At 38.6% G+C, this 26,833-nt stretch overlaps 1 protein-coding gene and 1 long non-coding RNA gene across 3 annotated transcripts in view; one reads left to right on the forward strand and one right to left on the reverse strand.

The window, feature by feature from the left end:
• GABRB1 (gamma-aminobutyric acid type A receptor subunit beta1) overlaps window positions 1–26,833 on the reverse strand; it is a 354,994-nt gene that overhangs the window by 147,627 nt on the left and 180,534 nt on the right. The gene's annotated exons all lie outside the window — the stretch shown is intronic.
• LOC139044869 (uncharacterized) lies at window positions 1,587–18,831 on the forward strand. The gene is made up of 3 exons (XR_011502243.1): window positions 1,587–2,025; window positions 3,724–3,772; window positions 18,037–18,831. It is a non-coding gene; the product is annotated as an uncharacterized lncRNA (long non-coding RNA).

Below are 26,833 nucleotides of genomic sequence, written 5' to 3' on the forward strand. Positions count from 1 at the left end.
TTTGGTTCCAGCATATAAGAGATGGCAAGCCAATGTTTGTCACCATTCCAGTAAGGGGACTGGGCAAAGACTGTTAGTGTAGGTTCTTCTATTAGAGTGATGGAAGCCTGGAGGATACAGAAAGTCAAGGGGAGATCACACCTACAGCGTGCCAGGCTGCTAACGTCACAGTCAGGTAAGCACATTTGTGGTCTCCTCTTGTGGTACTATGGGCAGGACCACATAGCCCAGACATTCCTCTTGCTAACCAAAGCTAACACATAATAATCACTTAAATTACCTAACATGCTCTAAGGGGAAAAAAAAAGGAATGAAAATATCAATCCCATCCTACAATGGTTTAGCACCTTTCCTCTAAACCTAAATTACCTTTGGAAAAAAATTTTCATCTTTAGCATGAAAGCTCTATTATTGCCACCCACCAGAAGAAATTATTGTACACAGATTTTCAGCTTCTTTCACTGGAAAAATAACCTGTAAAACTATAAATGATCCTATAGAGCTAAAACACAGGAAGAAAAGTAACAGCTTTCTGAACTGCAAAAATCTGAAGCTGATCTGCAAGGGAAATAAGGAATGGTGATTCATTATATACAAAAAAAAAAAAAGCCTAGATTCTATATATCTGAATTTTCTGTGGCTTTTTCTAGTCACATAGGCCATTTTGAAGAGTATGTACAATTTGTGGCTTTTTCATACAGAAATTGGAGGCTGGAGGAGGAGCAACAGGAATAAAGAGGATGAGGGAGAAGAACAAAGACAAGGACAATAACAGTCACAATAATAATGACAGCTAATGTTATTGAATGCTATTAAGCACCAGGTGCCATGCTATGCCCTTGAAAGGCCTGATTCCACCTAATGCCCACCAGAGTCCTTCAAAGTCGGTACTATCATGATGCACATTTCACTTGTGAGAAGAGTAAGGCACTAATTTGGATTACGTGCCTAGCGTCTTCTCCGATGCTGTGAAAGGAAAGCGCCTTTGCATTTTAGTTCTGCATTCAGCTCTTTTTACTGTGGAGCTACAGAAATACCTTCAGGCACGAAAGGGGAGAGGATAGTTGTGCACCATCCCTTTTCCCTCCTGTCTAGCTCTCATTTGGTGTAGACATCCAGAGAGACTGCCCCTTCTCTAGCTCCAGCCTTAGATCAACACAATGTTTATATCCACCGCTCTGGAAAAAATGAAGTTCCCAGTTATTAAATATGCATGCCCAGTGTATGAGCACAGTCTGTTGGAAAACACCTCTCTTATCTCTCAGAGAAACAGCCTGATAATCACTTTGGCAAAAACAGGGACTTTGAGAGGTGTTTTGTGATCAGTCAAGATTTTGACATTTTAGCTCATTTTTTAAAAACTTTTGCCTTTTGTTCTCTTACTTCCTTTTGCTCTTGTAAATCTAGCTCAGAAAAATTTAGTGTCTGGAAATGAGCCCCTAGTAGCTGCCTGCAAAAGTAGGAATAATTATTCTAAATAATAAATAATCACAAACATGCTGTTCAGACAGAGCTGCAGGGCAGGACGATGGGAGCTCCTAACAAGGCCAACAACGGAATAAATTGCCTCTTGATCTCTCCACTGAGAATAAATTCATGCAAATCCTGGGAAGCTGAGCTGCTGCTGCTGCTAATCCACCATGGGTAGTGACTAATTTTATTAAGTGAAATACAAGAAAAGGAAAGATCCTTGCAGTAGAAATGTGCACGAAGCTGATTGCCTTGGCCTAAGCGCTGAGCCCTGTGGCAGTACAGAGTGAGCAAGGCCAATTAGGCTGGCTCATCAGGCAGTGTCGGAGCACAAAGAGCGAGCACCCGGGCTGAGCTACCGCAGGAAGGCTCGGGAGCACAGGACTGCATCCACTCTGTGTGCATCACTGGCAAAGTGAAAAACAACTAGTGCTCTTGACTTTGAGGTAACCTTGTTCCTGAGAAGATGTGTTGACCGTATTTGGAAAAGTTCACCTTTCCTTAAGCGAAATACTTAAAAGCCAATCCTGCTGAAAATTTGACACATGATTTCAGGTGAGTCAGAGAACTACTTTCTTTTTTCTGTTAGATGTTGCAAACTCAAAGCCATTCTGGACCAAACAATATAAATAAATAAGGCTATAGAAGTGATGGGGCCCATTGCTAACTGGACAGGCCCATTGTTAATTTATTTTTTTTCCCTAAAACAATGAGCCAGTATTTACCAGATGGCAACATACGACTAGCCCTCATCTTAGCTGTTCTATTTCCAAGCATATCCTAAGTGTATATCCAAGAGACAAACCTGCATATGTTCACCAAAAGACTTTTACAAGCAAATTTGTTTATAATTATGGAGGCCTGGAAGTAACCCAAAGAGGTCTACTAATACTAAAACGGATAATTAAAATGTCATATATTCATACAATGGAATATTACACAGCAATAAAAAAGAACAAGCTACTGATACATTCAACAACATGAATGACTCTCACAGATATATTCAAAAGAAAACAGATGCAAAGGTGCAAAGGATTTTTTTTTTAAAGATTGGCACCTGAGCTAACAACTGTTGCCAATCTTCTTTTATTTTCTTCTTCTTCTTCTCCCCAAATCCCCCCAGTACATAGCTGTATATTCTAGTTGTGAGTGCCTCTGGTTGTGCTGTGTGGGACACTGCCTCAGCATGGATTGATGAGCAGTTCCATGTCTGTGCCCAGGATCCAAACCGGCAAAGCTCTGGGCTGCCAAGTGGAGTGTGTGAACTTAACCACTCCACCACGGGGCTGGCCCCACAGATGCAAAGGATTAAAGACTGTATGATTCCATTTATTTAAAGTTGAAGAAAAAGCAAAACCAAAAGATAGTGATGGAAGTCAGAATAGTGATTACTTCTTGGGTAGGGTATTTTTAAGGAAGAGTTACAAGGAATCCTCTCGGGTGCTGAAAATATTCAATGTCTTGATTTTTAGGTAGATACATGGATAAACATATTTGTAAATCTGCATCAAGCTGAACATGTGATATTAGTTTTGCTGTATGTATGCATTTTACTGTATTTACATCATAGCTCAAATAAAAAGCTAAAAAAATACATCATGACAGGACTGGTCTGGTGGCATAGTGGATAAGTTTGTGCACTCCACTTTGGCGGCCAGGGTTCCCAGATTTGGATCCCGGGCATGGACCTACACATTGCTCATCAGGCCATGCTGTGGCAGCATCCTATGCACAAAACAGTGGAAGATTGGCACAGATGTTGGCTCAGGGACAATCTTCCTCAAGCAAAAAGAGGAGGATTGGAAACAGATGTTAGCTCAGGGCTAATCTTCCTCACACACACACAAAATAAAATTTAAAAAAAAAAATACATCATGACAGGACAAAACAAAACAATGCAAAATAAAATAAGAGCTTAACATACTCTGAACCACAAATTTGATTTTTGACCATGAGCTTATATCACCACTAATATTTCTAAAGCTCTTCCTACCACAGTTGAAGCCTTAATGTTTCATTCTTTAGTTCATGTTTTTCCTTTTGGGGAAAGAATTGGGATAGAAAAAGAAGGTGTCTATTTAATGTTTATATTGAGAATTTCTCTCTTTTTTTTTTTTGCATGTTGCTTAATCTTCACATATTTGTGAATTTTCCAGTTTTTTTCTTGTAATTGATTTCTAGTTTCATACCATTGTGGTTGGAAAAGATGCTTAATGTGATGTAATCTTTAATTTATTATAACCTGTTTTGCAGCTTCACATAAAATCTATTCTGGAGAATGTTCCATGGACACGAGAAGAATGTGAGTTCTGTTGCTTTTGGATGAAATGTTCTGTATATATCTGTTAAGTTCATCTGGTCTAATGAGATTTTTACTCTTAATATAATTTTATGTTTACATTTCCTGGAATTGCCATGGGTTACATACTTGTATGTATACGATAATATATAATATACATGGTATTTCATACTATAGCATTTAATTAATGGACTCTTTACTTAACTATTCCACTATTTTTCAGAACTTAGGATGCTTTCAATTTTCATTCAGAATAAGTGGATCCTCTTGGTTTTCCATTCTCAGCTTATTTCTTAATGTATATTTCCTAAATTGGAACTATTCAGACAAAGACCATAAGTGGATTTTCAGAGTTGCTGTACTGCCATATTACTTCTAAAAGGCTGGCTCTATTCATGTTGATAAATGCAATTTATAAGACATCTATTTGTTACATCTTCACCAACACTGGGGATTCCTAAAAGTCATTTTAGGGCTGGCCCGGTGGCGCAGTGGTTAAATGTGCATGTTCCGCTTCGGCGGCCCGAGGTTCCCCGGGTTGGATCCTGGGTGCGGACATGGCACCGCTTGGCACACCATGCTGCGGTAGGCATCCCACATATAAAGTAGAGGAAGATGGGCATGGATGTTAGCTCACAGCCGGTCTTCCTCAGCAAAAAGAGGAGGATTGGCAGCAGTTAGCTCAGGGCTAATCTTCCTCAAAAAAAAAAAAAAAAAGCATTTTAAAAAAATCAAAGAGAAATGACTCTTTAAAATTACTTCAGGGTGCTTTAATTTTTACTAGAATGGAGGCTGATTTCCCAAACACTTGCTAACTGTCTGTATTTCTCCATTTGTATACTGTTTTTGATCATTTATTCAACAGAATCTGTATAGAGACTATATATATTAATCTCAATTTTCTCTATATTTTGAATAGCAAAAGTTTATCAATTATGTTTATCTGTTATATTTTCCTCATTCTGTTATTTTTATTTTCCTGCCTTTTTTTTTTTTTTTTTTAAAGATTTTATTTTTTCCTTTTTCTCCCCAAAGCCCCCCGGTACATAGTTGTGTAGCCCCCCGGTACATAGTTGTGTATTCTTCGTTGTGGGTTCCTCTAGTTGTGGCATGTGGGACGCTGCCTCAGCGTGGTCTGACAAGCAGTGCCATGTCCGCGCCCAGGATTCGAACCGACGAAACACTGGGCCGCCTGCAGCGGAGCGCGCGAACTTAACCACTCGGCCACGGGGCCAGCCCCTATTTTCCTGCCTTTTGCCTTACAAAAAGTTATCTTTATTTGTTAAAGCATACTTTTTCTCTAATAACCCTCATTTCTTGAATTGACCTGAGTTTCTCTTTCTTCTGTGTCATTTAAATATGCTATTATGTTTTCTTCTATATTTTACAAAACAAATCACATGTTATTCAATTCAGTTGTTATTGCAACATAAAATGTGAATATTGATCCAAATAAAGTACTCTCCGTGTGAATATCCAATTATACAAAAAAAAAAAAAAAAAGAAACATTACCCATTGCCAAGTTATTTTTGCCCAAGGCTCTCAGAAGAATAAATATTTTTAAAAATCTCAATTCTTATTCCCTTGAACATTTCTTCCTAATTTTTAAAAATCTAACAGCATGTGGCATTCTATTACAATATTAAAACATTTTGTAAAATTAATAAGCAAATCTATCATTAATCATCTGTGTGTGCTATATCTGTCCCCTATCTATGTATCTCTCTATTATCTATCTATCTACCTGTCATCTATTTTCTTTGTTCTTCTTGTCTGCTTCATATGCATTCATATATTAATATTTTGAAGGTAAAAATAAAAGTGTTTAACTTTCAACTGTCTTAGAATATCCTGTGGAATCTGGAATTGGTATTTTATTGCAATTATCAATTAATTTAAAGTAGTACAGCTCAATTATATTACCTTCAAAATTAAGATGTTTATCTTCCATTTTATTCATTCAGAATAAGTTGTTCCTTCCTCTGTATTTTCAAAGAGCTTACCCATCGTTCTCATTTGCATAGTTCTCAATGACTGCTGCTTAAGGACGGGTAGAAAATAGGGAATGTGGCAGCATCAACATTTATGCCCTGATCTAAATACGTTCATAGAGGGAAGGGAGAATTTCAGTTGTACATGTGGCAATATCAAAACACACACTCAGATCTAAGATCTAATAGAACAAAGGGAGAATTTTCCTTCCTTTTAAAATGCTCTGAATTACGTTACTTAAGTTTAAGACAGCAATTTTACCATCAACAAAGTCTTACAAAACAAGAAAAGCAATGACAAATTCTGTAAAAGATGTAGAAAATGGGCTTCTGTCAAAAAATGAAGCGAAAGTAACAAGCTAGAGCATTTGTTTTTGAACTTGGGGTAGCATAGCCAACCTTAAGTAATGGAGTTGCTGCCATATTTTAGAGCGTGGAAACACCACTTTATGCTTTAAAACTTTCAGTGTTATTAAGTTCTTATGAATGACTTCATAGTAGGCATTCACATAATTCATCATTCCCAAGGAAATCTGTTAAAACCAGTGAAGAGGGTGTTCTATGGTTAAATTTTTCTTATTATTCTGTCACACTTCAAGTAATATTTTGTAGCAACCACAGCTTTCAAAAAGTGAAGATTTCAAGGAAAAACGCAGGCCGTGGAGTTTATTCTTCAAGAGTGCATTAGTGATGTTAACTGCAATTTCTTGACTGGCTATTAAGTACTCTTATCTGAGGTTTACAAGCTATAAATGTCTGATAAACTTACTCTTTGCACAACTTGAATCCACAGTTTTTTAAAAACACTATAAAATGAAATTAGTATGTAATTTATAAAATATGTTGCATATCAGATTCCACTTTTTAGGTTTTTCAAGAATGTTGTACATAGAAGTTGATAAATTAATACAGTCTAGTGGTGTGAACTGACATAAATGGAGAAATTATAGTGCAATTTGGTGAGTTGGCACTTACATATATAAAAACTAAAAGCTCTGAGAGCTTAGAACAGGAGCAATGAACCATTCCTTAAATAAGAAGAAAATGATTTATTGAGAAGTTGCACACATCATGAACAAAGAATTTGTTCAAAAATGTAGACTCCTTCTACCAAACATTCAAAGAACACTTAATACCCATCCTTCTCAAACTCTTCCAAAAAATTGAAGAGGAGGGGAGGCTTCCTAACTTCTTCTACGAAGCAAACATTATCCTGATACCAAAGCCAGACAAGGACAACACAAAAAAAGAAAATTACAGGCCAATATCACTGATGAACATCGTTGCAAAAATCCTCAACAAAATACTAGCAAATCAAATACAACAATACATTAAAAAGATCATACATCATGATCAAGTGGGTTTCATTCCGGGGATGCAGGGATGGTTCAAGATCTGCAAGTCTATCAATGTGATACACCACATTAACAAAATGAAGAATAAAAATCACATGATCATCTCACTAGATGCAGAGAAAGCATTTGACAAGATACAGCATCCATTTATGATAAAAACTCTAACTAAATTAGGTATAGAAGGAAAATACCTCAACATAATAAAGGCCATATATGACAAACCCACAGCAAACATCATTCTCAATGGAGAAAAACTGAAAGCTAGCCCTCTAAGAACAGGAACCAGACAAGGATGCCCACTGTCACCACTCTTATTTAACATAGTATTGGAAGTCCTAGCCAGAGCAATCAGGCAAGAAAAAGAAGTAAAAGGGATCCACATTGGAAAAGAAGAAGTGAAACTGTCATTCTTTGCAGACAACATGATTTTATATCTAGAAAACCCTGAAGAGTCCACCAAAAAACTTTTAGAAATAGTAAAGGAATACAGTTAAGTTGTGGGATACAAAATCAATGTACAAAAATCCGTTGCATTTCTATACACTAACAACGAAGTAGCCGAATGAGAAATTAAGAATACAATCCCATTTACAATTGCAGCAAAAAGAATAAAATAGCTAGGAATAAACTTAACGAAAGAGGTGAAAGATCTGTACACCGAAAACTATGAAACATTGTTGAAAGAAACCGAAGACACAAAGAAACGGAAAGATATTCCGTGCTCTTGGACTGGAAGAATTAACATTGTTAAAATGTCCATACTTCCTAAAGCAATCTATAGATTCAACAGAATCCCTATCAAAGTTCCAACAACACTTTTTACAGAAATAGAACAAAGAATGCTAGAATTTATATGGAACAACAAAAGACCCCGAATAGCCAAAGGATTCCTGAGAAAAAAGAACAAAGCTGGAGGTATCACACTCCCCGATTTCAAATTATACTACAAAGCCATAGTAACCAAAACAGCATGGTACTGGCACAAAAACAGACACACAGATCAATGGAACAAAATTGAGAGCCCAGAAGTAAACCCACATGTTTATGGACAGCTAATATTCGACAAGGGAGCCAAGAGCATACGATGGAGAAAGGAGAGTCTCTTCACTAAATGGTGTTGGGAAAACTGGACAGCCACATGCAAAAGAATGAAAGTAGACCATTCCCTTACATCATGCACAAAAATCAACTCAAAATGGATTAAAGACTTGAATGTAAGACCTGAAACCATGAGACTTCTAGAAGAAAACATAGGCAGTACGCTCTATGACATTGGTCTGAGCAGCATATTTTCAAGTCCCATGTCTGACCGGGCAAGGGAAACAAAAGAAAAAATGAACAAATGGGACTACATCAAACTAAAAATCTTCTGCACAGCAAAGGAAACCATCAACAAAACGAAAAGACAACCTAACAATTGGGAGAAGATATTTGCAAACCACATATGAGATAAGGGGTTAATATCCAAAATATGCAAAGAACTCATACAGCTCAACAACAAAAAAACCAACAATCCAATTAGAAAATGGGCAAAAGATTTGAACAGAGATTTCTCCAAAGAAGATATACAGATGGCCAACAGGCATATGAAAAGATGCTCAACATCATTAGCTATCAGGGAAATGCAAATCAAAACTACAATGAGGTATCACCTCACTCTGGTCAGAATGGCTATAATTAACAAGACAGGAAACAACAAATGTTGGAGAGGGTGTGGAGAGAAGGGAACCCTTGTTCACTGCTGGTGGCAGTGCAAACTGGTGCAGGCACTATGGAAAGCGGTTTGGAGTATCCTCAGAAAATTAAGGATAGATCTACCATATGATCCAGCTATTCCACTGCTGGGTATTTATCCAAAGAACTTGAAAACACAAAGACATAAATATACTTGCACCCCTATGTTCATTGCGGCATTATACACAATAGCCAAGACTTGGAAGCAACCTAGGCGCCCATCAAGGGAAGAATGGATAAAGAAGATGTGGTATTTACACACGACGGACTACTACTCAGCCATAAGAAATGACGAAATCCAGCCATTTGTGACAACATGGATGGACCTTGAGGGTATTATGCTGAGTGAACTAAGTCAGAGGGAGAAAGTCAATTTTTACTGTATGATCTTGCTCATAAGTAGAAGATAAAAATGACAAAAAAAAAAAATCACATAGCATTGGAGATTGGACTGGTGGTTACCAGTGGAGAAGGGGGCAGCGGGGAGGGCAAAAGGGGTGATTATGGTCACATGTGAGGGGATGAACTATAATTAGTGTTCCGGTGGTGAACATGATGTAATGTATCCAGAATTTGAAATATGATGTACATCCGAAAAAAATAAAAATTAAAAAAAAAAATGTAGAATCCTGAAAAGGTTTGGATGTGAGGTGGGAGTTAAAGAAGTTCCATGTTGGTAGTATTAAGCGTTTGGCAAAGAGTGGCACAAGCTGATGCTAGAATGGGTTGGGCCCAGATTGTAAACTCACTTACATGTCAAGTGCAGAAGTTAGAATTTTATTCATAATTACTGAAGGTTCTTGAGGCTCAGTGAGGTTTCCAAGTAAGAAAGTAATGCAATTAACTTCATTTTGTAGGAAAGTGACTTTGGCAACAGTGTGAGGAATGGTCAAGAGCAGAGAGAGACAACAGGAAGAAGGCAAGGGTTATAAAAACACAAAAAAGGAGATGATAATCTCAGTTATGGCAGAGGAAGTAGGGATGGAGGCAAGAAAAAGGATCTCAGAAGCCTTTTTTAGGTAACATCTGAAGAATTTGATGACCCATTGGCTATACCGTGAGTGTACTATACTATGATTGGGTTAGTCTGATTGGTATGTCTGAAAGATGTGGGCACCAGTAGCAGAAGTGCACCACATTAGAGATGGAGCAGGCTTGCAGGAGGAGATTATGGGTTCCATCTTGGAGCTTACAATTTGAGTTAAGTGCTAAATCTGAAATGCATGTGGGGAGTCTAGATGGGGATGTGTGTAATCAAGTTTGGGGTTCAGATGATAGATCAGAGTTTTCAGCAGAAAGGTGGTTTTTAAAGTCACAAAAGTGAGTGATCATAGATGAACCAAATGAGAAGAGAGTTTATACAGGAACCTGGAAAATATTAACATTTGAAGGCTTGTTAGAGGATGAGGAATAGGCAATGAAAGAAAGAGGTGAAATAGGGAAGTTCCACCTCGAACGTCAATGAACAGTGAAAATACAAAAATATGTAAATGTCCAAGATATGTCTAATAGAATGAGAATTAAAAATAGTTGTATGAATTTGGCAATTAGGAGTCCCCGGTGATCTCAGTGAAAGAAATATCTGAGGTCGGTTCTATCACCCTTGAGGACCAAGCTCACAACTGCTGTGTTTAGACGATGGCAAAAAGTGGCTCTGGTTGTGGGGTTTTTAGAGTTGGCCACTTATTAAAAGCACCAGCAAGGACCTTGGCCTGACACTGTTGTGACAGGTGAGAGAGGAGTTAACTTTGACATCGTGGACAGAACCCCAATTCACAGTCATGTTTATAGCTTGCTTCCTTGATTTGTAATACCTACAACTTTGTAGGCAATTGTTCGACAGAATAAGATGCTCTACACAAAGGGTTTAAAGATACTTGGAAACTTGGACACAATATTTGAAAAATACAATTTGCTAACTATAATTGTGACCGTCATCAATTTGTTGCCATGGAAAATCTTTATTGAAACTCCAACAGAGCTGAACATGGATACAATGCCAAGAATTTACAAGCAATTTTAATTTTCCTCAACATGCCTGTGTGTGGAAACAAAGGTGTAACAATAGGCTTTCACAGTGGGCATGAGTACCTGCTATTATATTCCAGGCATGGTGTAAACATGGTTCATGTAGTCAAAGAGCTCACACTATTTCTCTGGTCAATATGGAAAGCTAATCCAGTCCCCTAAATCACTGGATTTGTCTGTCTCCAGGGTTTCCACTTCCCAAGTTACTGTTGCATTGCTTTGTGTCGTTCATTAATAACATTAATGAATTAAAGCACCACATCATAGACTAATTTCCACTGCCATCCTGTAAATTTTGATTTCCTTTTAAGAACATTTATAGCAGTAGGGAAGAGATTTATCATCCTAGAAGCAGAACATTTCCGGCTTTTAGTGATTGAGTCATAGGTTGCTAGACCATTGATGACTATAACATGGCTATAATTATTTTTTCAATCTCCTCATTTTACAGATGAAAGAACTGAGGCCCAAAGAAGTCAAATGACTAACACAGAGTATTGCTGTGATTTAAATATATGACATTTCTATTTGCTGACAGCCATGATTTTCTTGAAATAGCCAGTTTATATTAAACTTCTCTTACGGAAAAATCAATTTTACTAAACATCATGCACTGTTGTTTTAATACAAAAGGCCTTAATTATTAGTAAATTGATATGAATTTTTTGGGAGCTTCTGAAGCCTCACCAGTGCCAATGTGGCTTTAAGAAGGAACAAAGGATTGGGACTCAAGAATGTTTTGCTTCTGGCCCAGCATGTTGATACTTATCCCAAACCTGCAGTTTCTGTTTTCTAACTGCAGACTGAACTGGTAGGTATGGAAGATCTTGAAGCCTTTTTACCTTATAAGTCCAGGCCTGACAAGAGTCAAAGTCTAATAAAAGCCTTAAATGGGAGTCCATTGTATGAAATTGGGCAGCCTTTTGACTGTCTTCCGTTGGATATTCAGAAGGTCTTCCCAAGACAATGAAGGCCAAATTCCATATAATGGACCCTCATTTGATGGTCTTTTCAGACCCTCCCTCCATAGTACATGCCCAAGCTGAGTGCCACTGGAAGTTCATTCTTTCAACAAACAACTGGTGAATTCCTACCACATTCCAGGCACTGTTTTAGATACGGGGATTTCTAGTCAATGGAATGGAGCTCTGTCTTCACATTGTTATGGGAGGACAGATACTTGTGAGAGAAAATACTCAGCAAGCTCAATGGTAAGGCATTGGTATTCATGCCTTCTTTGACGTGACCCATAGAACTGTGCCCCTAGTCAGCTTTCCCTAAATGATATCTCTCTGCTTGGACCAGAACTGGATCTGTGTCATCATAGTCACTGACCTTTTTCCTTCCAAAGGGGGTCATTGAGTATCCACTCTTTCCCACCTACTATATCTCCTACAATCCCCCTCTCATTGAAATGTTTAGAGGTCCTTTTTGCTTCTGTGCATGGATTTGCGTGGTATTTTTTATCTCTTTCCAGAGGTAATCATGACATTGTCCTCCCAGCCATGGGTTATGGGAAGATCCAGCAGACATCCTCTCCTGCTGCCAGCTTTCCACTGGCACTGCCAACTTCAAGACTCAGCTTCCTTCTCTTCTGTCATCTAACCCTCCCTGACACCACACACTCATATAATTCATTGACAGCATCCTTTCTCTCTTAGCTAGCCTCAAGTCTTTGGAGAAATGAAAAGTAGTTCTCCAACAAAATGTTGGAGTGTCCTTATTTTTTATAGCAATCAATAATATTTTTTCTATAGAATTCAGTCATTATTATGGTGACAATAATTTATTTTGCCAGATGTTACCTTTGAAAGCTAGCACAATCCAATAAGGTATCACTTGTAAAGACATTGTATAGTTTCCTCTCTCCGTTGTAACAAATTACCACTTGCCATTGTAACAAATTACCACAAATTTGGTGGCTTAAAACAACAGAAATTTATTTTATTACAGTTCTGGAGGCCAGAATCCCAAAATCAAGGTGTTGGCAGGCCACACTCCTTCCGGAAGCTCTATTGGAGAATCTGCTCCTTATCTCTTCCAGTTTCTGGTGGCTCCTGAAGTTAAGCATTCCTTAACTTGTGGCTGCATCCCTCCAATCATCTGCCTGTTTTCGCATCGCCTTCTCCTCTACGTGTGTCTGTCTCAAAACTCCATTTGCCTCTCTCTTATAAGGATACACGTGATTTTGTTTGGGATCCAGCTAGATAATCCAGGATAAGCAACTCCTCTCATGATCTTTAATTTAGTTATGCTGTTTGCAATATAAGGTAATATTCAGTCTTTTGCCATATATTGTAATATTCACAGGTTCCAGAGATGAGGAGATGACTGTCTTTGAAGGGGCATTATTTTCAGCCTACCACAGATGCTACGGTTACCAAAAGTCCATTTTTGTTTGGACATACTCATTTTCTTGCCCGAAATCAATAACAGAATTATCTAATACTTGGATATCACAGAACCAATTCAATAAGCTGCACATATTTAATGCATGTGGTACAGTCAGTGCCAAATAAATATTACCTCTCTCTATCCCCTTTCCTTATCATATATTGGGCCTTTCTTGTTACATAAAAATACTGAATTGGCAGTCTGCATGTGTTTCATCCATTCATTCAATATTTTTCAGCAAGCATGTATTGAACACCACACATATGTCAGGTCTGAGTCAGACACTTCAAATAATTTAGCTCACTTAATTTTCCAAAAGCCATTTGAACTAGAGTTTTGTAGAGTGATTAAGGTCTAGGGTTTAGAAGTCAGAATGACTCAACTCAAATCCTAGGTCCATCATTTATCAGCCAAGGGGAAATTACTTCCCCTCTCTAACTGTCAGTTTCCTCACCTGTAAAATGGATATATGAACACCCACTGCACCAGCACAGTCCCTGGCACTCTACAAATGCCTGTTATACACTATAAATGGCTGTTGTTATCACACCCATTTGGAGAAGAAATTTGGCTCACTTGAGGGGTTAAATAATTTCTTCAATCTCACACAGATGAGTCTGCCTTAAAGTCTTTGCTTGTCCGCTGCATCATTCTAGGAGAATCTCATTATGAGTCAACCTCACTGATAGAGTGTTTCTGTGGGTTGCAGACCAAGGACTTAAAGAACCTATATTATGTAATATTACGGAGTTACATAAAGATCTCTGGTCAAGGATAATTCCCTTAAAAAACACAACTATCAGACACTTGTTCCTGAATTAATCGTATATTAACCTCATTTCTCTCCTTATTGGTAACATATTAGAGTATTTAAAGTCTACTTCTGCTCTTCCTCATCTCCTTAGTACTTCCTCCCCTCCCAGTCCCATCACACTATGGGCATATACACCTATACTGACAATAAGAAAGTTCCAGGTGTCTTCTCCACTTGGATCAGCATGTAAGATCCACTAAACCAAAACTGATGATATCTAAGGTGTAACATAATCGAGTTAGAAAGCGTGTATGATATTTTCCATTTGCCCCTCCAGACCCACTCTCCACCCTTTATCCACTCTCCTCCCTGCCCCAGGATGCTGCCCTGTATGGATTGTATGGAGGGTTCCATGGCCTTTTAGCTTCCTTTTGGATCTGGCCAATGGGAGGCAGCAGTGGAGATTGAGTGTAAGAGGACTGTGAAGTCAGGGTATCTATTACTCCAGCTCCCTTCTTGGGCTCCCCTTGATTGATGGTGTCAGGTGGCCCTCTTATAAAGTCACTCTCTGCCTTACCTCATCCTTCAAGTTTAAGGGACCTCACCATGGCTGGTTCGAGGTTCTGGACTGTTTGCCTGCTGGGTTTCCTAAACTCTGCCTCACCTTTGTAGAATCCCTTAATTAAACTCCCTCCAAATAACCTAGTTTGAATGTGCCATCTATTTCCTATCCTGGGTGATGCAGGAAATTTGACTATTATTTAGGTATTGGCAGCTATAGAAGGTGGAGAAGGGACCTTGAATTTACAAATGACTTCTAGACCTGGAGAAAAATCCTGTGACCCCTGGTGTTCGCTGGCTTGAGAGGCAGCTTAATAAAGCCTTGTTTACCACGGAGAACCATGTTAGCTCAGCCCTAACCCTAAATCTGAAAAAGGTCATTGGATTTGAGGTGGGAGGAGATACAGTAGAAAGATTCATCAGAGTGAAAATTCCGTTTTGTTGGGCATATGTAGAAATTATCCTGTCCATTTTTTTTCATTAAATATCTGATCTTGATACCCTCCTTGAGAACTTGGATTAAGTCTTTTTTTTTCAGATATTATGGTAGAGTGATCAGGGGTAAAGAAGCATGTGCTAATCTCCCTGATTTCATTTCAGCTCTGCCACTTATTAGTTTCATAATCTGAGACAAGTTATTTAGCCTCACTAAAAGAATAGTTGTTATCTCATATTTTCTATAAAAAAAGCATTAACCCATGTTGTAGGGGATGCAACATGTAGGGATGGATTGAACAGAACTTCCTGTAAAATCAAGGGACTCCTCTACAGGGCGCGCTCCAGGAGTTGCCCTTCAGTGAAGTGAACTGGGTGGCCCAAGGTTACGTCCACCGACCAGGGGCACTGAATAATGCTTCAAACCGTGGGAGGGTACAAAGTCAACTTGGAAAGCCTATACAACTCCTGCTATCTTGTGGAATTAGCCGAGGCCCCTGTTGCCACTGCCCCTACATCAACTTCTCCCTCTGTCCAGTCCTATTTTATATCATGTTAATCAGCAACAGTGGCAAGTACTTTGGAGACTTTGCTAAGACACACACCCTCCAAAGAGTGAGTGAGAGGCCCACAAATATCCAGGGAGCTGCCACATTAGTGGAGTTTTAGGGGTTGATTAAGCTAGAACGCGAGAACATGCCATCCAAAGTAAAAAGCTTTATTGTATCTCACGTTTCTCACCAGTGAGAAAGAAAAAAAATACTTGGTAGGTTTTTCTGCATGCTGGAGGTCACATATTCCTCACACACGGGACCTGTGACCTTCTCTTCTTTTTCTTTTGAGGAAGATTGGCCCTGAGCTAACATCTGTTGCCAATCTTCTTTTTGCTTGAGGAAGAGTGGCCCTGAGCTAACATCTGTGCCAATTCTCCTGTATTCTGTATGTGGGATGCTGCCACAGCATGGTTTGATGAGCGGTGTGTAGGTCTGCACCTGGGATCCGAACCTGTGAACCCTGGGCCACCGAAGTGGAGCACACGAACTTAACCGCTATACCACTTGGCTGGCTCCCCTTTCTTCTTTTTAATTTCTCCCTTTTGGAATGAGAATGTCTATCCTGGCCTGCCCCTGTATTTTTAGAAGCAGATAACTTGTATGGTTTCACAGGTTCATAGCTGGAGAATTTTGTCTCATGGTGAATCATGAGTTTCATCCATACTTGATTTAAATGATATTTAGATGAGATTTTGGATTTAGAGTTGATACTGGAATGGGTTAAGACTTTTGGACTGTTGGAATGGGAGTTCAAATATTTTGCATGTGAGAAGGATAAGAATTTGGGGGGTCCACAGGATAGAGTGTTATGAACTGAGTTGTTTTGCCTCCAAATTCATGTGTTGAAGTCCTGACCCCCAATACCACAGAACGTGACTCTACTTGGTGCGAGGGCCTTTAAAGAGGCAACTATATTAAAATGAGGCTTTAGGATGGGCTGTAATCCAATCTGACTAGTGTCCTTATAAGAAGAGAAGATTAGGACAGAGAGAGAGACAACAGGGATGCAGTGCATAGAAAGACAAACATGTGAAGAGACAGCAAAGGGGCAGCCATCTACAAGCCAAGGAGAGAGGCCTCAGGAGAAACCAAACCTGCTGAAAACTTGTTCTTGAACTTCCAGCCTCCAAAACTATAAGAAAATAAATTTCAGTTGTTTAAGCCAGTCTTTGGTATATTTTTTGGCAGTTCTAGCAAACTAAAACACTCTCCTGCCCAATTATTGGTCAATAGGGCGATACAAAAGCCCAACCACATTGGTTTGATTCAGGACAAATCTTAACTCAGGGCCATCTCAGTTCCAGGGATGATCAGCTAATTACCCTGTGGCAACTGCATCATGTTCAGATTCTCTTTCTGCCTAGTCCTGCCTCCCTCACAATCACAAGTGTTTTCACAGCACATCAATAAACCTCCTGCAAGCAAAACTCCATCTTAGAGTCTGTTTCCTGAAGAGACACACAAAAAGTCTTAGAGACACACAAACTGAGCCAGCCCTGATGGCCCAATGGTTAAAGGTCAGCATGCTCCACTTCAGCAGCCCAAGTTCAGTTCCCGGATGTGGAACCACACCACTTATCTGTCATTAGCCATGCTATGGTGGTGACTCACATAGAAGAACCAGAAGAACTTACAACTAGAATATACAACTATGTACTGGGGCTTTGTGGGGTGGGAAGGAAGAGAAAAAGGAGGAAGACTGGCAGCAGATGTTAGAGTAGAGTGAATCTTCCCCTAAAAAAAAAAAGAGACAGAGATACACAAACTATATAGAAGAGGACATGGGACAGAGTAAATATTTAATAAATGTAAGTAATTGTTATCAGTGTTCCTATCCGTCCAGCACATTGCACATGAGTTGTTTACTATCTATTTGTTTACTGAAGGAATACCTATTTGCATGAATTGAATGAAGGAATGAATATTGTGCTCTGTCCTGTCCAATTGACACACAATGAGTGAAGCTGCAGAGCTAGATTTAATTTTATCAAGAAATTACAGAGGAGAGTAGAGAAGGGAGAAGACACATGTGGCATCCCCCTCAAACTCTTGGTGTTGAATAATAAAAAGAGTAATACTGCATTCACTTGTATAATCTCTCTTTTCTCTTACAATAATTTCCATTTCAAAATAAAATAAACTGTATGGATATAGAAGCAGTGAGTTAATATTTTTTTGGCAACAGTGATTATCACTCACTCTATATAATTCTACTTTTCCATTGCTTCCACTGTGTTCCCTTCTAGTCACAGGGTTTAACGATTAGTGTGGAACAGAACCACCGAAACAGTATTAGGGACATATGAAGAGGCATAATCATTGCTTACAGCTACAATTTTCACCAAATTTTGTTTAGTTCCTATCTGTGTAGTACAGCCACTGGGACTCGAGAAAATAAGTGTGGTGAGATTACATATTGAGATATGTATTTGTGGTCGTGATTTCTGTTTTCTTTTGCAGCCCACCTACATTCTACGAAGAAATCCCCAGGTCCCAGGGCTGTTTGCGTGGAGGCTTCTTGGAGATAATCCCTCTTTCTGAGTTTTATAGAAGAGGAAGGATCTCACTGAAGAGATTCTGCTAGGTACATGCCAGGAGGAGAGAAAAGGAAGGAATCTGACATAAAAATGTAATGAGAGGAAATTTCTTGAGAGCAGAAAGAAGATGGAGTTTTAAACATCTATTTAGCAGTGGGGTATTGTGCTCTGCTTCTTGGCAATGCCTCTGGTTCCCACCTCAGGGACTTCGCACTTGCTATTTCTTTACCTGGAATGTTCTTCTCTTCAATATTCTCATGACTTGTTCTCTCACCTCCACCAGGTCTTTGCTCAAATGTTTTATTCTTAGCATTCCTTGAGTCTTTATTTTAAATTACAACTCTCACCTTCCAGCACTGTATGTTCACTAAATAACTTTTCTCCATAACGTATATTTCAATCTGCCAGTATCAGATAGTTCACTTGTTTTGATTCTCTATTTTCTCACTCTAGAACTGTAAGCTCTTGAGAGTAGGAATTTTGCTTCTTTTGCTCACCATTGTATCCACAGTACCTGGTACTATGCTTAACAGCAGGTGTTTAATAAATAGTTGTTGAATGAAGGGATATAATCTCTGCATGGTTGTTCTTCCCTGGGTGGTGGGAGTAGCCCTGGAAATGTTTGAGACTGAATTCTCACCTGGCTACTGGGATGGGGGTGTGAAGTTACATTTTTCCTGGCTTAAAGAAAATAAAATACTCGATATTTTTCGATGATCAATATTTGTGGTTGCACATTCACACCCACTGCATAAGCATTTACTTGAGGAAAGTTTTGTGGGAGGGTGAAAAAAATAAAGATTGCATGAACTGTTAATTTGTTCTGAAAGAGTTCATGGTGATTAACAGAGCTAATCAGAATGAAAAAGAGCAATCATAACTGTATAAATGGAATGAGATTCTATTGTCTACCATCCCAAAGAGAGTACTTTCATCTTCGTTTCATTTAAACTGTATTTTATTGAGATTATTCAACCCCCTAAAATTAGCATAAAATTATTAATTCTGTGCTTAAGACATGTAGAATTTCCGCAATTAATTTATCTTCCTACCCATTCTTTAATCTTGTCTCAATAAAAAAGAAATACCTGTGCATTTGAACTTTGCCAAGGAAAACAGGGAACAGATCTCTTCCATTCTGAGTTACGTCATACAGAATTAATCCCATCTTACCCTTAAAACAAATCAAAACATGAAAAACATTTATCAGTGCTTCTTAAATTATTATGGGGAACATTCACCTGGAAATTTGATGAACACTGTGCATGGAATCTTTACGCCTCCCAAATTCACATTCCCATACAGTTTTTTCTACAAGTCCAGGGGCATGGACTCCTGGAACCACTCTATGGGTCTGGGTTGAGAAACTCTCCTCTAGGCTGATACAAACAGGTAACCATTCCAATGTTGTTGTCAAAGACAAAATGAAGGGGACAATCAAGGAGATGATTTTATTTGGGTTATTACAACAGGGAGAACATCCCCTAATGAGAAATATCTCAAAGAAAAATAAGGGAAGCCTGGGGTTTTGTAGAAAGCCACTACTTGACCAAACGTTAGTCAGGCTCCTCTGAGCCTTATTCTCGACTATGTCCTTGATCTTTGCCTTCTGTGTCTACGTCTAGTTTTAGCAAGAATCCTGCTAAGTCAGTTTAGCAGAGTACCCTCACCCTTGATAACTGTTCAGGCTCCTTATCCCCACTCTTTGATGTACAAGTCCTTGTTCTGCCTTTAGCAAGTATCCTATTAGGCCTCTCTAGCAAGAATCCCCCTACCCTTCATGTTTCCTCTTAGTAATTTTCCATCCACTGATCCCCTTACTCTATTCTTTGGCTGTAAATCTCCACTTATCCTTTCTGTATTTGCAGTTGAGCTCAATCTCTCTCCCCTATTGTAATACAGTTGACCCCTATGATAATAGTTTTGTATAAAATCTTCCTTGTCATTTTAATAGGTGTAAGGAAAACTTTTCCTTTAATAGTAGACAGATAAACAAGGGAGTCATCTGGAATCTTTTGAAATTTATGAGAAAGAGTGGATGGTGAGCCTCATTTGAGTCACGTGGGGAAAGTTTCTTTGTCGTTGGCCATTTTCTGGAAAACAAAATGGTGAGGACAGGATTTCTCCACCACTGTTGTTTTCTGGGAGTGCAGGGCTCAAGTAAAGTTCAGTATTTTCAGTTTAAATTGTTGCTGTGAGACTTTCACTTTCAGTAGTACTAAGTTTCAGAGATCTAGTTTATCTGGAAAGAAATTAGGTGGAGATTTCTTTTTTATTTTTTATTTTTTTAAAGATTTTATTATTTTCCTTTTTCTCCCCAAAGCCCCCCGGTACATAGTTGTGTATTCTTCGTTGTGGGTTCTTCTAGTTGTGGCATGTGGGACGCCGCCCTAGCGTGGTCCGACCAGCAGTGCCATGTCCGCGCCCAGGATTCGAACCAACGAAACACTGGGCCGCCTGCAGCGGAGCACGCGAACCCAACCACTCGGCCACGGGGCCAGCCCCTGGAGATTTATTTTTTAAGTTTCATATTTTCTCCTCAAAACTAAAGGATAGTGATGAGAGAGGAGAGATTTATGTTACGGATTAGTATGTTACTTTTAGCTTTAATGGAAGGAGATTCCTCAGTTGGAGACAGACCTCTCAACTCTTTATTGTCTGTAATTTTTCACCCTTTCCATTCTCTGTAAGAGCTGACTTCCTAATGTCATACTCTAAACACACAGAATATTAAAAGAAAAAGGAACTCGCAATCACATGGACTAGAACATCAGCATCTCAGATCATGTGCATTTTCTCATGAAAAGTCCTGAAATTCCAAAGTCTACAACTTTGTTCTTGAATGCTCCAGAAGTTATGTCCTTACTTTTTCTTGATATCCTTCCTAGCCCTTTGTTTACATAAAGTAAGTACAAAAGCCCAACAATCTTTAGTGTGAGTTATAATGGTCAGGCTTACTACAAAAGAAAAAAATAAAATAAAGAAAAATACATTAAACAGTTTACTAAATAAGGTCTTAAAATATCAGTTCATTATTATAGTCTGCTATAATATTTTATTACATTTTATGTACATATTTTATTTTATAATGTCGCTTACCTACCTACATTCTACATTCCCTTTTTGGAAAGGAAATACTAGATCTTTCTTCCCCCTTAGCTTTTATTGCATATGCACGCAGACATACCCATAACAATTGAAAAATACTAGTGTAGGCACTGCTGGAAATCATATAGTAAAATAAGACAATTTTAGTTCTCATAATTTGCAGTTTAATGGGGATGAGAGTTAAGGAATTTTTTTAAAAAGCTTGTACAAGTCAGAGAGACTTGGGATACGGTTTCTGAAGAAAGAAAGAAAGAGAGGGAAGGATAGAGGGAGGAAAGAGAGGGAAGAAGAGAGGAAGGGAGCAGGAAAGGAAGAGAAAGAAAGAAAGAAAAAAGGTAAAGGTGCTGTCTTTGCTGCAGAAACACTCCCAGGAGGAGATATCAGAAGAATAAGCAATTGCCCTGGGGACATTGCTCCTCCTTGCGGACTGTGGGGAACCTGGGAAATCACATTGCTTAAGGCGAGCATGGATGGAAGATGTCATTTAATTCTGAGTGCTCATACTGCTAAGAATCTACAAGGAATAATTGTAATGTGAAATATATGAGAGAAGTGAATTTTTTAAGATTAGGGGAAATGTTTGCTTGCAAATAAATTGCAGATTTCTTTGAAGAACAAAATTTTTGAAGATCTTGTTAAAATTATAGACCAGAGGAATACAGAGTATATATAAGCTATCTATTGCTTTGTAATAAATCACCCCAATATTTAGTGGCTTAAAACCTCAACTGTTTTATTTGGTCACAATCTGCAGCTCAGCAGTTTAGGATGGTCAGAGCTGGGCACTTTTCCTATTGAATGTCTTGGAGTGATTTATGTGGCTGCAATCATCTTGTGGCTTGATTGGCTAGGTGGTCTAAGATGGCCTCACTCACAGGTCTTATGAGGGATGTGGCTCTCTGCTCAGCCCTTCCTCTCTAACACTGTAGCCCTAGCTTCTTCACGTGGTGACAGCTTTCTAAGAGTACAAGCCCTAATGTGCTAATACTTTCAAGCTTCTGATTGCTTCATATTTACTAATGTCCCATTGGCCAAAGCAAGTCAAATGGCCAAAGCCAGAGTTTTTGTGAAAGTCTAATGTGAAGGGGGATTACACAAAGATGTGGATCCAAGCAGGCAGGACTTATTGGGGGACCATTGCTATAACCATACACCACAGAGGCACATTTAGTTGATCTCCATTATTCATGGATTTTGCATTTGCAAATTTACCTACTTGCAAAAATTTATTTGCAACCTTAAAATCAAAACTCACAATGCTTTTGTGGTCATTTGTGGACTCATGCAAAGCAGAGAAAAACTTGAATTGCCCAATATGCATGTTCCCACCTCAGGTTGAAAAAGAAAATGAGTGGCCTTTTTATTTCAGCTCATACTGTAAACAGTCACCTTTTTACAATATATTTAGTGCCATATTTTTTCAAATTTTGTATTTTCATTGGAGATGTTACTGTTTAAAATTGTTCCCAAGCATAGGCTGAAGTACTGTCTGGTGATCCTAAATGCAAGACGGTAGCGATGCGCCTTATGGAAAAATATCCAGCTGGATAAACTTCATTCAGGCATGAATTACAGTGCTGTTGGCTGTGGCTTCAATGTTAACTAATTAACAACATATATTAAATAAGGTGTCTTTAAGCAGCAATACCCATTAAGCAAGGTTATGTATTAATTGGTTGATAAAAATGTTGTGACTAGAGGTTCATAAGAGCTTAGCCCTATATTTCTTCTAGGAGTAATGATTCAGTATTTGCTAATTTGTTGTTTGTAGAACCTTATAGAATATAACTACCACGAATAATGAGAATTAGCTGTATACCAGTTCCTATCTAGTGTAATTTTAGAGTAGTGTGCCTATATTATTTCTAGGAGAAGTTAAAGAAAACCATTAGCCACTCCTGATAAATCAAGCAATAAAAGAAAAATTCGAGTGACAAGCCCAAGGTGAACCGAATTAGTTCAATACCAATTCAATTTGATAAATATTTATTAGGTATTTATACAATTGGCAACACAATGTCATGTGTAGGTGTTGGGGCTGGAGATAAAAATTTGAACACTAGGTTTTATCCTAAAGAAGTTCAGAATCTAGTAAAGAAATTAAGGCAGTGGGGAATGTGATTTGGGCTAGAGGAGAGACGTTCACAAAGTATTAAGGAAGCCTAAAGATGACAAATGCATTTGGCTGGTAAAATCAAGGCAGCCTTCACTGCAAAAGTAATATTGATATGTGATGGTATTTTGATAGATAAATATGGGCAAAAATGAAATTTCTTTCTTAAGAAAGGAGCATAATGTGCTCTAAAAGAAATGTGGGAGAGGGAAGAGGGAGGAAGTTTGAGGCATTTGGGAGGGAGATGTATCACGGAGGCCTAGTTCGGTGGTTGCATCAGAGGCAGTAACAGCTACCATTTACTGAGCAGTTAATACCACTCTTTAAGCATTTTGCATGCATTATCTTATCTAACCCTCACTACAACTTTATGAAGTATGGTATTGGTATCCTCGGTTCAGACTTGAAGAAACTGAAGCTTAGGGAGAGTAAGTAATTTGCCTAAAATCACAGCATCCTCCATCAAATAGTCCTTTCCTGTTTCTATAAGAAATCCAAGCTCATTCTTGACATTCTCACCAAGGGCATTTGAACTACTGATCCCTCTCCTAGAATACTCTTCCCTCAGCTCTCAACCCAAGTGTTAGCTCCTTAGAGAGGCCTTCTCTGAACATCCTATCAAAAGTTGAAACTAATTTAAATGATATTTATTTATATATTTGTGTTTGTATATTCACTCATTTATTTATTCTTTTATTTGCTTGTTTTGTTTAGAGCTGTATCCCGTGTCCAATAGTAGTGGATCTTCTTGGCACACAGTAGACCCTGGACAAGTACTTATCGAAAGAATGTATACATTCTATGAGAGCAGAAACCTTATATTCTTGCTCAGTTGTGTATTTCCAGCCCTTAAAATAATTCCTGGAACATTATGACATTATGGCATATCATTACAGCAATAATAAAGTAGTAGAGCCAAGAGTGAATCCAGGTTTACCCAACTCCAGAGGAGCATATAATCACTATTCTGTGGTGGTTACCGGTGCAAAAGGTCAGAAAAGATGAGCTGGATCTGCATTATGAGGAGTTTTCAATTCCACATTTAATAACAAACTGTAACATATAGAAAACTGGTGATTTCTGAGTGAAGGAAGTAATCTAATCAGAGCTATGCTCTGATCAAAGATTCTCTTTGGCAGCAGTTGGATTAGACGTAATTAGAGAGCAAGAGCCACAAGAGGGGCAGGTAGACGAGTTAACATAGTATCATAAGAGCCAGATGACAGATAAAAGAGGCATTAGAACCCCAAAGGAGGGTAATGATTCCACAGGTATTGGAGGCTTATAATGCACAGAATTGTGGAGTGAGGGGAGAAGAGCACAGGAATCAAAGATAAACATGTGATTCTGAGTTTATCTGAATAGCAGGCTGGTGATGCTATTAACTGAAATTGGGAAGACAGAAAGTTTTAGGAGGGATTCAGGATCTGGAGAGAGCACGCTCTCTGAGGAAGATTGGCCCTGAGCTAACATCCGTGCCCATCTACCTATACTTTATATGTGGGACACCTGCCACAGCATGGCTTGATAAGTGGTCCCAACGTCTGTACCCTGGATCCAAACCAGCAAACCCAGGGTCACCTAAGCGGAACATGCAAATTTAACTGCTACTCCACCAGTGGGCCTCCCTCATGTGTGTTGCTGTCAGAACATTCTGCCAGGGAGAGATAATCATTAGGATGTAGGAAATTCAGGAGAGGCTAAGCAGGGGGTACATATTTGAGAACCATCTGTAGAGAGGCAATTAATGATACCATTATTACAGATAAGATTGCAAAATTGGAGCAATTGCAGAAGGCGATAGAGAATACGTATGAAGATTGCCTTCAGTGAACAGAAAGAAGCAAGAGAGTATGAAATGGAGGCATCAAGGTAGAAGAGAGCCAAGAAGTATGAAAGTGCCAAGTTATGATAATGAACAAAGGGAAGGTTGTTTGGATGAGTAGAAGGTCTTTGAAAACCATAAAAAAGAGAGTTTAAGAATGTTGGAATGAGAAGTGATTGCAAGAGATTGAGGAATAGTTGATGTCAAAAGAAAAAGATGGGGTGAATGGTAGCTCAGTTGAGGAAGTTTCTTTAGGAGAAAGACTCCTTCAGAAGCATGGTTTGATGATATATTTTGTGCTTTGGGGACTGAAGAGATTGAATAACATAATTGGTTTAATCAGAATTGGAAAGTAGAAAGTGGGTATGGCAGAAATTTAAGAATATAAAGAATTCTATGCTTCTGACGAGAACAATTCTGAAATGACTAATCATGAAATCTAGGCTTGGGTAGGCAGACAAATAACTTTTGGATGGATGTGGTAGTCTGAAAGAATTGAAAGAGATCCAGATCAAAGGCACACTGGAGATAAAGAGTGGATTCAGTAAGATCAAGAAACAAAGAAATAAAACTACAGCCTGTGGTTTGAATCAGAGAGGAGACTTTTGTAGGTTTTGATATTGGAAGCAGAGGAATTCCAGATATGCTGATGTGCGTATAAAATAGGATGGAGGTGACAGACAATAGATGGAAGAACTTGAAGAGCAGGATTTAGGGAAAGTGACAACACAAATGTTGAAGTTATCAAAGGAATCTTATCATAGAGCAATGACAGAGGAAATTGACAATGGGATCTCAAGCCTAATATGAACAACACTGAGTCCAAAAGATTTTACAATGGCCCAATTGTAGTGAATGAGTTCCAGTATGGTTCTTACGAAGTATACAAGGCAGTTAATAGAAGCAGGCTAGAAGAATAAAAATAATAACAAAATATTTTCTAGTAGTGCTTTATATTTACAACACATCTGTGGAGTACCTAGTTCAGGCTCAGTGCTGGGTACTTGGTGGGGTACTTCTGTATCAACTTTTGTAGGGAGTGTCAGATCTCACATTTGATGCAATGGAACTCAGGAAAGCTATATGACTGTTTCATATTAGCTTAGCCAGTTCCTTATAGAATTATGTTCAGCAAATTGATCTTTAAATATTATGTCATCAGATTTTAACATGGTCACCACAATTGCACAATATGCCATAAAATATTTTTAAAGTATATTTTTATCAACTTTTACATATTTGATTTCATTTTATTCTTACTGGAATCCTACAAACACTACTGTTCTTAAAATGAGGAAACGAGGAGCAGGGTAAGAGATTAACTGCTTTCCAGATATCACAGAGCTCATTAATCATACATGGCACCAAGTTTTGAAACCAGAGCTATTGACCATAGACTCCCCTTTCTTTCTCCATTAACTTTTAGAAAAGAAGAGCGCACAGCAATAGCAGTTTCTCTATGACCAGACATTTCAGGTCTGTTTGTTTGCCTCCATCCCCAGATAGAAGCCACATATGTCAGGAACACTTTGCTCTAGCCTGGTAGCCTTTTGGCGCCTGCACTAAATAGTGGGGCATTGTTTTATTGTTCATTAGACATGAACTTTGGAATGAAACACATAAAACACCATTAGCCTTGGAATGGGGAGAAGAGAGATTCAAAAATGAGTAAGA

The sequence above is a fragment of the Equus asinus genome, chromosome 3 (assembly GCF_041296235.1).
Source record: "Equus asinus isolate D_3611 breed Donkey chromosome 3, EquAss-T2T_v2, whole genome shotgun sequence".
Lineage (NCBI taxonomy): Eukaryota > Metazoa > Chordata > Mammalia > Perissodactyla > Equidae > Equus > Equus asinus.